Genomic DNA, 10235 nt, shown 5'->3' with positions numbered 1-10235 from the left:
CCTGAAATCCCAATTTCAGCCCTCGAAACATCTCATATGTTTCGCGACGTTTCAAAAACCGTCTTCGGTGCCTCAATTCTAAACCGTTTAACTGAACTATCACGTAGTTATCAAAATGTGTATGTCAGATGTTCGCAACATCCACAGACGACGTTCGAGGTTCAGCACACTGAGCGGTGCATTAAGGACATAAGCCTTCTATGAAGCAATGAGGACAATCCTCAGTTTACGGACCTAGTCCGCATAATTGCTACTATCAACTTTCAACTAAATTTTTCTCTAGGAACATATCTAAATAGTAGAACTGAAGCGCAAGCTACGACATAATTTGCGAAGACCTTCTGACTATGTTCAAGATAATTAAGTTCATCTTATGAACTCCCACTCAGATAGACATCCCTCTAGTCATCTAAGTGATTACATGATCCGAGTCAACTAGGCCGTGTCCGATCATCACGTGAGACGGACTAGTCAACATCGGTGAACATCTTCATGTTGATCATATCTACCATACGACTCATGCTCAACCTTTCGGTCTTCTGTGTTCCGAGGCCATGTCTGTACACATGCTAGGCTCGTCAAGTCAACCTAAGTGTTTTGCGTGTGTAAATCTGTCTTACACCCGTTGTATGTGAACGTTAGAATCTATCACACCCGATCATCACGTGGTGCTTCGAAACAACGAACTGTCGCAACGGTGCACAGTTAGGGGGAACACTTTCTTGAAATTATTATGAGGGATCATCTTATTTACTACCGTCGTTCTAAGTAAACAAGATGCAAAAACATGATAAACATCACATGCAATCAAATAGTGACATGATATGGCCAATATCATATTGCTCCTTTTGATCTCCATCTTCGGGGCTCCATGATCATCATCGTCACCGGCATGACACCATGATCTCCATCATCATGATCTCTATCATCGTGTCTTCATGAAGTTGTCTCGTCAACTATTACTTCTACTACTATAGCTAACGGTTAGCAATAAAGTGAAGTAATTACATGACGTTTATGTTGACACGCAGGTCATAAATAAATTAAGACAACTCCTATGGCTCCTGCCGGTTGTCATACTCATCGACATGCAAGTCGTGATTCCTATTACAAGAACATGATCAATCTCATACATCACATATATCATTCATCACATCCTTTTGGCCATATCACATCACATAGCATACCCTGCAAAAACAAGTTAGACGTCCTCTAATTGTTGTTTGCATGTTTTACGTGGCTGCTATGGGTTTCTAGCAAGAACATTTCTTACCTACGCAAAAACCACAACGTGATATGCCAATTGCTATTTACCCTTCATAAGGACCCTTTTCATCGAATCCGATCCGACTAAAGTGGGAGAGACAGACACCCGCTAGCCACCTTATGCAACTAGTGCATGTCAGTCGGTGGAACCAGTCTCACGTAAGAGTACGTGTAAGGTCGGTCCGGGCCGCTTCATCCCACAATGCCACCGAATCAAGATTGGACTAGTAACGGTAAGCACATTGAACAAAATCAACGCCCACAACTACTTTGTGTTCTACTCGTGCATAGAAACTACGCATAGACCTAGCTCATGATGCCACTGCTGGGGAACGTAGCAGAAATTCAAAATTTTCCTACGTGTCACCAAGATCTATCTATGGAGTCATCTAGCAACGAGGGAGGAGTGGATCTACATACCCTTGTAGATCGCGCGCGGAAGCGTTCAAGAGAACGGGGTTGATGGAGTCGTACTCGTCGTGATCCAAATCACCGATGATCCTAGCGCCGAACGGACGGCACCTCCGCGTTCAACACACGTATGGAGCAGCGACGTCTCCTCCTTCTTGATCCAGCAAGGGGGAAGGAGAGGTTGATGGAGATCCAGCAGCACGACGGCGTGGTGGTGGAAGTAGCGGGATTCCAACAGGGCTTCGCCAAGCGCTGCGGGAGGAGGGAGATGTGTCATGGGAGGGAGAGGGAGGCGCCAGGGCTTAGGTTTGGTTGCCCTCCCTTCCCCCCACTATATATAGGGCCAAGGGAGAGGGGGCGCAGCCTTTGGCCCTTCCTCCAAGGAAGGGTGCGGCCAGGGAGGAGTCCCTCCTCCCCAAGGCACCTCGGAGGTGCCTTCCCCTTTTAGGACTCTTCCTTTCCCCCTTCTCTTGGCGCATGGGCTTCTTGGGGCTGGTTCCCTTGGCCCATATAGGCCAAGGCGCACCCCCTACAGCCCATGTGGCCCCCGGGGCAGGTGGACCCACCCGGTGGACCCCCGGGACCCTTCCGGTGGTCCCGGTACAATACCGGTGACCCCGAAACTTGTCCCGATGGCCGAAATAGCACTTCCTATATATAATTCTTTACCTCCGGACCATTCCGGAACTCCTCGTGACGTCCGGGATCTCATCCGGGACTCCGAACAACATTCGGGTTACCGCATACTAATATCTCTATAACCCTAGCGTCACCGAACCTTAAGTGTGTAGACCCTACGGGTTCGGGAACCATGTAGACATGACCGAGACGTTCTCCGATCAATAACCAACAGCGGGATCTGGATACCCATGTTGGCTCCCACATGTTCCACGATGATGTCATCAGATGAACCACGATGTCAAGGACTTAATCAATCCCGTATACAATTCCCTTTGTCTAGCGGTACGATACTTGCCCGAGATTCGATCGTCGGTATCCCGATACCTTGTTCAATCTCGTTACCGGCAAGTCTCTTTACTCGTTCCGTAACACATCATCCCGTGATCAACTCCTTGATCACATTGTGCACATTATGATGATGTCCTACCGAGTGGGCCCAGAGATACCTCTCCGTTTACACGGAGTGACAAATCCCAGTCTCGATTCGTGCCAACCCAACAGACACTTTCGGAGATACCTGTAGTGTACCTTTATAGCCACCCAGTTACGTTGTGACGTTTGGCACACCCAAAGCACTCCTACGGTATCCGGGAGTTGCACAATCTCATGGTCTAAGGAAATGATACTTGACATTAGAAAAGCTTCAGCATACAAACTACATGATCTTGTGCTAGGCTTAGGATTGGGTCTTGTCCATCACATCATTCTCCTAATGATGTGATCCTGTTATCAACGACATCCAATGTCCATGGTCAGGAAACCATGACCATCTATTGATCAACGAGCTAGTCAACTAGAGGCTTACTAGGGACATGGTGTTGTCTATGTATCCACACATGTATTTGAGTTTCCTATCAATACAATTCTAGCATGGATAATAAACGATTATCATGAACAAGGAAATATAATAATAATAATAACTAATTTATTATTGCCTCTAGGGCATATTTCCAACATCAGCATTGTGCAAGCATGACGTCGGCGAGTCAACTGACGCTGACCAGGTCAAACCTGACGACCGGGTCCCACATGTCATTGGTTCACTGTTAACTGGGAGTTAATCCCGTGTTGACTGGGATTTGACCCGCTGCGGGGCCCGCCTGTCAGTGTCTGTTAGAGAGGGATTAGTGGTGATTAGCGCCTAACTAAGCGACCACGTCAGCCCGCCGGAGTTCGGCCGGCGGCGACCTCAACTGCGGCGGAAACTCGCCGGAAAACAGCTACGGGGCTCGGTTTTGCGCGTGGTTTGCGTCTACAGGTAGCTGAAGGTGCGCCACATCCAACTGGGCAAGCGACAGTGGCTGGGGTGGCCTATACTCACCGGAGACGAGCTCGCGGCGGCGGCCGGAGTACGGGCTCGACGGCTAAGACGCTACGGTGCATGCGAGGTCGAACGGACGGCAGCTCTGGGCTCCTGGGAGTGTGCTGAGGATGATAGCGTCCTCGGATGCGACGTGCGTGGGCTCTCGCCACGGCAGCGACATGGATGGCGGCGAGCAAGCTTTCGGTCATGGCGGGGCTACGGCCTAGAGGGCGAGCGCGACCAGGGGAGAAGGGGGAGACGACACGGGTGCTCACAGTGCGTCTGATGGCGTCGTCGGCGAGGTCGGGCGCGGTCGGTTTGCTGCGAATCAAAGACGGCGACTGCTGGTGCAGAGGACGAAGATGAGCTCGATGGCGACGATGGGCTGCTCCCGCGCTCGGGGTCTTCGACTTGGAGAAGCTCTGGTCCAGGGCGGTGCTGCTGGACGTGGCGGTGGAGCTAGGGGTGGCCGAAGAGGGCGGTGGCAGCAAGCGGCGGCGGCGGGCGCGCTCGGGCAAACGAGAGAGGGAGCACCAGGGGAGAGGAGAGAGCTCGAGGGAGAGTGAGAGTGAGAGGGGTCGAGCGGTTCGGGACGACGCCGGGGTGTTCACCCATGCGTCCAGGGGCTCGGTGACAAGCAGGAGGAGGCGTGGCGCCTCGCGCGCGCGTGCGCTGTCCTGCCTCTGCCTACTGGCAGAGGTTAGGGATGACTGGCAGGGGCCAGCTGGGCTGGGTCGGCTTGCTGGGCCGCAGGTAAGGCTAGGTAAGTGCTCTGCCTTTTCTATTTTTTGTTTGTTTTGTTTTCTATTTTTTGAAGTTTGTTTTGAGTTTGGTTTTCAAACAAACCAATTTTTATGCTTCTGAAAATTATTATGTGGACTTAGGAAACTAGTTCAGAGCCACATGCGAATTTCCAAAATTATTGGGCTTATATCTATTTTATAGTAAATATAAACCTAAATCAAATAGCTAGTGATTTAATTCAAATGCCCAAGAATAATTATTTCTGTGATTCCAAAAATATTGGTTTGAGTTATAGCTCTTGCCAGTATTTTTAGAGGTTAGCAGGAACATTTTGTTGGGCTCATTTGAAACAACTTTTAATGTTGATCATTTTTGTAAAAGACTTCTGAGGCTTTCCACTTTCCCCAATTCAACTTTCAATAAAATTTAAACATGATGCAACAAGATCAAGCAGGGACAACAGGGGCTGAGCTAGGGCTGTGACAGTCCAAAACAGTAGATAATATAGCATGGAGCAATCAAAAATTATAGATACATTGGAGACGTATCAAGCATCCCCAAGCTTAATTCCTGCTCGTCCTCGAGTAGGTAAATGTTAAAAACAGAATTTTTGATGCGGAGTGCTACTTGGCATAATTTTAATGTAATTCTTCTTAATTGTGGTATGAATATTCAGATCCGAAAGATTCAAGACAAAAGTTCATATTGACATAGAAATAATAATACTTCAAGCATACTAACAAAGCAATTATGTCTTCTCAAAATAACATGGCCAAAGAAAGTTCATCCCTACAGAATCATATAGTTTAGTCATGCTCCATTTTCGTCACACAAGAATGCTCTCATCATGCACAACCCCGATGACAAGCCAAGCAATTGTTTCATACTTTAGTAATCTCAAACCTATAAACTTTCACGCAATATATGAGCGCGAGCCATGGAATTAGCACTATGGGTGGAATAGAATATAATGAGGGGGGCTATGTGGAGAAGACAAAAAAGGAGAAAGTCTCACATCAACGAGGCTAATCAATGGGCTATGGAGATGCCCACCAATTGATGTTAATGAAAGGAGTAGGGATTGCCATGCAAAGGATGCACTAGAGCTATAAATGTATGAAAGCTCAACAAAAGAAACTAAGTGGGTGTGCATCCAACTTGCTTGCTCACGAAGACCTAGGGCACTTGAGGAGGCCCATTATTGGAATATCCAAGCCAAGTTCTATAATGAAAATTCACACTAGTATATGAAAGTGACAAAACAAGAGACTCTCTATCATGAAGATTACGGTGCTACTTTGAAGCACAAGTGTGGCAAAGGATAGTAACATTGTCCCTTCTCTCTTTTTCTCTCATTTTTTTATTTGGCCTTTCTCTCTTCTTTTTTTTATATATGGCCTTTCTCTTTTTTATATAATTCCTCACTTGGGACAATGCTCTAGAAAATGATAATCATCACACTTCTATTTATTTATAACTCAATGATTACAACTCGATACTAGAACAAAAGATGACTCTATATGAATGCCTCCGGCGGTGTACCGGGATATGCAATGAACCAAGAGTGACATGTATGAAAGAATTGTGAACGGTGGCTTTCCCACAAATACTATGTCAACTACATGATCATGCTAAGCAATATGACAATAATGAATGTGTCATGATAAACGGAATGGTGGAAAGTTGCATGGCAATATATCTCGGAATGGCTATGGAAATGCCATAATAGGTAGGTATGGTGGCTGTTTTGAGGAAGATATAAGGAGTTTTATGTGTGAAAGAGCATATCATATCACAGGGTTTGGATGCACCGGCGAAGTTTGTGCCAACTCTCAATGTGAGAAAGGGCAATGCACGGTACCGAAGAGGCTAGAAAGGATGGAAGGGTGAGAGTGTGTATAATCCATGGACTCAACATTAGTCATAAAGAACTCACATACTTATTGCAAAAATCTACAAGTCATCAAAAACCTCGGCATTACGCTGATACGTCTCCAACGTATCTATAATTTTTGATTGCTCCATGCTATATTATCTACTGTTTTGAATGTTTATGTGCTTTATTATACACTTTTATATCATTTTTGGGACTAAACTATTAGCCCAGAGCCCAGTGCCAGTTTTTGTTTTTACCTTGTTTTAGGGTTTCGAAGAAAAGGAAAATCAAACGGAGTCCAATTGACCTGAAACTTCACGGAACTCATTTTTGGAAGGAAAGAAGCCGAGAAGACTTGAAGTGCACGTAAGGGAAGCTTCGAGGAGGCCACGAGGTAGGGGAGCGCGCCCACCCCCCTAGGGCGCGCCCTCCACCCTCGTGGGCCCCTCATGGCCCCCCTGGCGTACTTCTTCCGCCTATATATCTCCATATACCCTAAAACTTCCAGAGAGCACAATAGATCGGGAGTTCCGCCGCTAGAAGCCTCCGTAGCCACCAAAAACCAATCTAGACCCGTTCTGGCACCCTGTCGGAGGGGGAAATCCCTCTCCGGTGGCCATCTTCATCATCCCGGTGCTCTCCATGACGAGGAGGGAGTAGTTCTCCCTCGGGGCTGAGGGTATGTACCAGTAGCTATGTGTTTGATCTCTCTCTCTCTCTCGTGTTCTTGAGGTGATACAATCTTGATGTATCGTGAGCTTTGCTATTATATTTGGATCCTATGATGTTTCTTCTCCCCCTCTACTCTCTTGTAATGGATTGAGTTTCCCCTTTGAAGTTATCTTATCGGATTGAGTATTTAAAGATTTGAGAACACTTGATGTATGTCTTGCCGTGCGTATCTGTGGTGACAATGGGATATCACGTGATTCACTTGATGTATGTTTTGGTGATCAACTTGCGGGTTTCGCCCATGAACCTATGCATAGGGGTTGGCACACGTTTTCGTCATGATTCTCCGGTAGAAACTTTGGGGCACTCTTTGAGGTTCTATGTGTTGGTTGAATAGATGAATCTGAGATTGTGTGATGCATATCGTATAATCATACCCACGGATACTTGAAGTGACATTGGAGTATCTAGGTGACATTAGGGTTTTGGTTGATGTGTGTCTTAAGGTGTTATTCTAGTACGAACTCTAGGGCTGTTTGTGACACTTATAGGAATAGCCCAACGGATTGATTGGAAAGAATAACTTTGAGGTGGTTTCGTACCCTACCATAATCTCTTCGTTCGTTCTCCGCTATTAGTGACTTTGGAGTGACTCTTTGTTGCATGTTGAGGGATAGTTATGTGATCCAATTATGTTATCATTGTTGAGGGAACTTACACTAGCGAAAGTATGAACCCTAGGCCTTGTTTCCTATCATTGCAATACCTTTTATGCTCACTTTTACCATTAGTTACCTTGCTGTTTTTATATTTTCAGATTACAAAAACTATTATCTACTATCCATATACCACTTGTATCACCATCTCTTCGCCGAACTAGTGCACCTATACAATTTACCATTGTATTGGGTGTGTTGGGGACACAAGAGACTCTTTGTTATTTGGTTGCAAGGTTGCTTGAGAGAGACCATCTTCATCCTACGCCTCCTACGGATTGATAAACCTTAGGTCATCCACTTGAGGGAAATTTTCTACTGTCCTACAAACCTCTGCACTGGGAGGCCCAACAACGTCTACAAGAAGAAGGTTGTGTAGTAGACATCATACACGCATGCTCCTAGGGGGTAGATTGGTAGGAAAAGACCATCGCTCGTCCCCGACCGCCACTCATAAGGAGGACAATCAAATAACACCTCATGTTTCAAATTTGTTACATAACGTTTACCATACGTGCATGCTGTGGGACTTGCAAACTTCAACACAAGCATTTCTCAATTTCACAACTACTCAACTAGCACGACTTTGATATTATTACCTCCATATCTCAAAACAATCATCAAGCATCAAACTTCTCTTAGTATTCAAAACACTCATAAGAAAATTTTACTAATCTTGAATACCTAGCATAATAGGATTTTAAGCAAATTACCATGATATTTAAGACTCTCAAAATAATCTAAGTGAAGCATGAGAGATCAATAGTTTCTATAAAACAAATCCATCACCGTGCTCTAAAAGATATAAGTGAAGTACTAGAGCAAAACTATATAACTCAAAAGATATAAGCGAAGCACATAGAGTATTCTAACAAATTCCAAATCATGTATGGCTCTCTCAAAAGGTGTGTACAGCAAGGATGATTGTGGTAAACTAAAAAGTAAAGACTCAAATCATACAAGACGCTCCAAGCAAAACACATATCATGTGGCGAATAAAAATATAGCTCCAAGTTAAGTTACCGATAGAAGTAGACGAAAGAGGGGATGCCTTCCGGGGAATCCCCAAGCTTTGGCTTTTAGGTGTCCTTAGATTATCTTGGGGGTTCCATGGGCATCCCCAAGCTTAGGCTCTTGCCACTCCTTGTTCAATAATCCATCAAATCTTTACCCAAAACTTGAAAACTTCACAACACAAAACTCAAAGTAGAAAATCTCGTGAGCTCCGTTAGCGAAAGAAAACAAAAGACCACTTCAAGGTACTGTAATTAACTCATTCTTTATTTATATTGGTGTTAAACCTACTGTATTCCAACTACTCTATGGTTTATAAACTATTTTACTAGCCATAGATTCATCAAAATAAGCAAACAACACACGAAAAACAGAATCTGTCAAAAACAGAACAGTCTGTAGTAATCTGTAGCTAGCGCTAGATATGGAACCCCAAAAATTCTAAAATAAATTTCTGGACGTGAGTAATTTATCTATTAATCATCTGCAAAAATAATTAACTAAATAGCACTTTCCAAATAAAAATGGCAGCAGTTCTCGTGAGCGCTAAAGTTTCTGTTTTTTACAGCAAGTGTAACAAGACTTTCCCCAAGTCTTCCCAACGGTTCTACTTGGCACAAACACTAATTAAACACAAAAAACACAACCTAAAAAGAGTCTAGATAAATTATTTATTACTAAACAGGAGCAAAAAGCAAGGAATAAAAATAAAATTGGGTTTCCTCCCAACAAGCGCTATTGTTTAACGCCCCTAGCTAGGCATAACAAGCAAGGATAGATCTAGGTATTGCCATCTTTGGTAGGCAATTATTCAATGAGGCATCTACCATCTTTAGGAATTTCTTTTTTTATTTATTATCAAACTTTTAGGCACAAGATCGAAAAAATCATTTGTAACAAATGGTTCCTTAATGATAGCAAAAAGATTGGGATGAATACTTATAGATTTGAAATCCGCAGTTTCCTTACTAGAGGATTCACCCTTATTTTTAGGAACATACATAAAATTGGCAATTTTAGTGGGAGGACTTGGAGTATTCTTTACGGAAGAAAAAACGGTTCCCAAGTTGGTAATGATATCCTCAATTTTATCGATTCTAGTGGAGTCGTGATTTATTTTGTCATTAACTATGGGTTCCTTCTCTTTAATATTTTTCAAAGTGACTCCTACTTTAGATCCATATTGAGAGATTCGGTTCTGGATCTTTTTATCCAAATTTTCAATTATCTCTATGGTAGCAACCTTATTTTCAATAATTTCAAGTCTTTGCATTACATGCTCCAAAGTTAATACAGTTCTATTAACCAAAAGAGGGGGTGAGCCAAACAAATCTATCATAGAATTATAAGAATCAAAAGTATGGCTACCCAAGAAGTTCCCTCCAGTAATAGTATCAAGGATATATCTATGACAAGGAGTAACGCCTACATAAAAATTGCGAAGAAGAACAGAAGTAGATTGCTTCCTGGTAGATCTATTTTGAGCATTGCAAATTCTATACCAAGCGTCTTTTAGATTTTCCCCCTCCCTTTGCTTAAAATTTAGAATTTC

This window comes from Triticum urartu, chromosome 5, assembly GCF_003073215.2.
Source record: "Triticum urartu cultivar G1812 chromosome 5, Tu2.1, whole genome shotgun sequence".
NCBI classification, from domain to species: domain Eukaryota; kingdom Viridiplantae; phylum Streptophyta; class Magnoliopsida; order Poales; family Poaceae; genus Triticum; species Triticum urartu.
The sequence above is the reverse complement of the archived record's forward strand: the minus strand, read 5'-3'. Positions refer to the sequence as shown.